The sequence below is a fragment of the Nicotiana attenuata genome, chromosome 8, assembly GCF_001879085.1.
Source record: "Nicotiana attenuata strain UT chromosome 8, NIATTr2, whole genome shotgun sequence".
Classification (NCBI taxonomy): domain Eukaryota; kingdom Viridiplantae; phylum Streptophyta; class Magnoliopsida; order Solanales; family Solanaceae; genus Nicotiana; species Nicotiana attenuata.
Window position 1 is genome coordinate 5,125,878 of NC_031996.1, and position 4,351 is coordinate 5,130,228.

Here is a 4,351-nt window from a genome sequence, read left to right on the forward strand (position 1 = left end):
AATTCCATCAACATTAAAATCGTTGTACCTCCCAAAGCTATCCAGTGACCATTTAGCTGATACATAATAGCTAAATTTGTCATTATATCGCGGAATTCGATACGATTGAAGATAATTGTTTGCAATTTTTTTCCGCCGATTTTCGTTTCTAATTTTGAAACCAGAGGAGATAGAGAAAATCGGAGTATTGAACTTGATTGTGCGACGTTGATGAGAGTAAATCGTCGTAATATCAGGCTTAATTAAATTGCGAAGATTGCGTCAGTAAATTCTCCGAAGAATCCTCCGTGATCCCAATTTTCCGCGTCTAAAAAAAGGAAGGCTAATGCAGAAAGAAATTCTACTTTAAATAAATAAATATATTTTGTAACTAAATATGGGTAGGTCGGATAATTATGTAAACATGAACATATTTGATAATAAAATTTTTAATTTTGTATAGGTATGAAAAAATCCCTTAAATATTAACTACCTCCGAAGAAAGGAATCTTGGAACTTTATCAATGAAAAATATGAAGATACTTCATCTAGTCATATATGTCTGCCGTCTGGTTGTATTATTAAATTAAAAAGTGATACTATATTGATCTATATAATGTTGAGAATCATGGGCAATAATCTTTCTCCAATATACTCAGATATATTACTACTATAAAAATATCATTCTCTTCAAGATTCAGATTGATAATTAGTGTTTCTTGTTTTAATCATCAGTCAATGGTCAAATACTAACATAGAAAATTTAAGCTGAATAATCCTGACCACAAGTTAGTAAGAAATTTAATGTAAGGATCTGACTAATTAATTAGTCACTCTATTCACATTCCATATGAATATCTCATTGCCATGATTTTGTATTTCTTTTCTGAGAAAGCTAATCAGCTAAAAGCTATTCTTCTGGGTCGGTCCATCGACCCATTTATTTATATTTAACCCTTTTCCAACAAAAGAGAAAGGTAAAGAAATAAGATCATGTGCTAACTTGTAGTTCTTGATACTCTAAAATGTTATTTTGATTCTCTTTTTTTTTTTTTTTATCATTTGAACGTTCGGTACTTGTTTAGTGGTTCCAATTAATTCAAATTCCGCACCGCGCAAGATTCCATTGAAGGGGAAAAAGCTTTCTACTTGTAAGTTTTATTAATTCATTCGAAATATTCTAGTAAGGATCCTATTCATCCTACAATACTATTTTTTGTAAAGTTTATTATTTCAAGGTAAATTTCATTTAAAAAAGAAAGAAATTACAAGTAAATATATCTTGACCTTACACCATAACAAAAATAGCCATTGTTTTAAGGTAAAAATTACACGGGGCGCCGTATTTGGTCGTCCCCATTTTACTTTACCCATTTTTTTTAAAACTTTAACTTGTACCCACTTTTTTAACAACTTCAGCCCCCTTTCTCCTCCTCCTTCTCCTCCTTCGTTTTCTTCTTCTACTACGATGACTTCAACATTGCTCTCTTTGATTAATGACAAATGCATAGGTCAAAAATGTCAGATCAAGTGTAGACAAAAGGGAAGGGAATATTAGGCGTAAAATCACAGTTAGATTTAGCCTCTGTAGCCATATTTAGAGCTTTCTTCACATTAGAGTCAACATCAGCTACTGTTATCACCAGGCTAGGATTATGAATTTTGATAAGTCCTTTCATGCTAACGTACATTGCTTGAACAACAGGCACCTCTGAATTTGAAATTCCTGATAAAGCACCAACTCCTATATCCATAATCTTGAATCTTCTTTCTTTGCAGACTGCCTTTGGCCATTTCAAAGCTGTAGCAGCATCTTCACAAGTGCAAAAATTGCGTTCCGAGACAACGATATATGCCTTCTTTCCAACAATTGATCTGAACTTTTCAAGAAGAGGTGTAAGAGCTTTAACTTTTCAAGAAGAGGTGCAAGAGCTGAATTTCCCAGTTACAAAGACAAAAACTTTAGCTTTAGAGCTTAAGTTCCCCAGTTACAAAACAAAAACTTCAGCTCTTCGACAGTTACAAAACAAAAACTTCAGCTCTAGAGCTGAAGCTTACAAACAAAAAGCCAGTTACAAACAAAAACTTCAGCTCTAGAGCTGAAGCTTACAAACAAAGACTTCAGCTCTAGAGCTGAAGTTCGCCAGTTACAAATAAAAACTTCAGCTCTAGAGCTGAAGTTCGACAGTTACAAAATAAAAACTTCAGCTCTAGAGCTGAACTTCAGGCCCGGCTACTAGAATGCTGAAGTTTTGCGTGATTGTCTTTGCTACTTCAGCCCCGTATGTTGAAGTTATGCGAAAAAACGGGTACGCTTGCAATTTTTTTTGCAAAGCGGGCACAAGTTAAAACGTGACACAAAAAGCGGGTATAGATGCAAATGCCCCTTTTTTAAGTTTACCCGATATAGCCCAGTTTGTATAGAATTTGAAGGAAAGATTTCAATCACTAAACTAGTTCTCTTTTTCCCTACACGCCCAAAATGCTCTCTCTCCATGTGCCTCTTCATTCTCTATAGGTCATCATCTTCTATCTTCTATATTTTTTAGATCTATCTCCCATAGTCATCTTCTATCTTCTAAATGGATTTAATTTTCACCACCAAAATGGATTTGGTTTGTTGAACTAATATTTGAGTTACAGTTACTGATTCGAAAATTAACTTAAAAGCTTGAGCAATTTTTTCATTACCCGTTTTCGATCAGAACCATATCCGATCCGACCTGCCCGTTTGCCACTCCTACTATGAGTCTATCTTTTTTTGTTTTTATGTTTGGACTAGGAGTAGCTAACGTACGGGTCGGGTCGACTATGGGTCGGTCGAAAACGAATAATGTAAAAATGAATGTGACACGTGTCAAGCTATGAAATTTTCTGGGAAAAAAATTGGCCTTTAAAAGACCTGTTAGTGCTAGAAGGTAGTAATAGGCTACTCGATTAACGGCAACGGGACTGATGAACTAGTTTGCAAACGGAAGGTACCAATGAGCCATTTCGATTACCACAAAGATAGTATTGAGCATTTACCTTATTTAATATGGATAAAAAATAGTTAACTGACGAATAATATGGACTAGCTTTTGTTTGCCTTTCACCTTGTTTCGCTACTGCAAATTTTATATAAGCCACTTTGTAGCCTCAACTAATTAAGTCCTTCAAATTTTCTCTTACTACCTCTTACTCGTGGAATGTTTCTATCCGCGTCTCTGGTGTCGAATACAATGGCGGATCTAACCATAACATTACCTGGATGATCTCTTTATAAAAATTATTTCCTTAACTAATAGTATTCTTCGTTTATTCCAGAAATAGCAAATTTTATTACAAATACAGCATTATAGAAAAATAACTGCAATCTCTTAAATGCCGCACCCAATATTTACGGAAATCGTTTCCAATTTAAAATCTTAAATGCCGCACCCAATATCTAAGTAAACAGTTTCCATTTTAAAAGTTCAAAATGGCAGCACCCAATTTTCAAGGAACTCGTTTCCATTCTCACTTATATTTTGTAAAAAAATTATAAATTTTCTCTCTTTCCATAAACCAACAATTACCAAAATTCTCAAAGATTTTTTTCTTTATTCGCTCATTTATGCCATCTTCTTCTACAAGGATATTTATTCTTCAACCACACTAAAGTGAAACTAGAATGATAAAATATAGCATTAATTTAATATACTTAGAATAGCACTGTAATTTCTAAACTATAAAATACCATCATTATACTGTGTATATTAGTATACTAGAATTTTTTTGTAATTTATACACTAATCCTTTTTTTTTTTCCGTTGGTAGACAATTATTGACGGGAGATTTGCAGCCGTACCCTATTTTTATTCCACCTTTTAACCTATACCCTGTTTTTAAAAACTATTGATTTCTTAATCAACTAACAAAAATTCCGTAATAATATGACCATTATACCCCTTCCAAAACATATAAAAGTTCGTCTCTCCTCCGTATTCCCAGATTCAAATTCCAGATCTCCTCCGCATCTCCTCCATCAGTCCGTCTCTCCGGAGATCGCGTCTCGCATTCAAATTCCATATTCAAATTCAAATTCCAAATTCAAATCCAAATTCAAATACATTGTAAGTATTTTTTGAATTATATGTTTTCTGATTTCTTTGAGCAACTTCAATGATATGCTGAATTTGCAATTCTAAATCTGTTTGACGATGAATTCTAACATTCTAAACTGAAGTTATTTAGTTAACGAGCTGGCAAATAACACAACGAAGAAGAAATAATATTAAAACATTATATGGTTATTGTAAAACTTCGGCATAGTTGCTGAAGTTTTTTTGTTAATAATTGAAAACTTCGGCATAGTTGCTTAAGTTTTTTAGTTATTACTTTAAAAACTTCT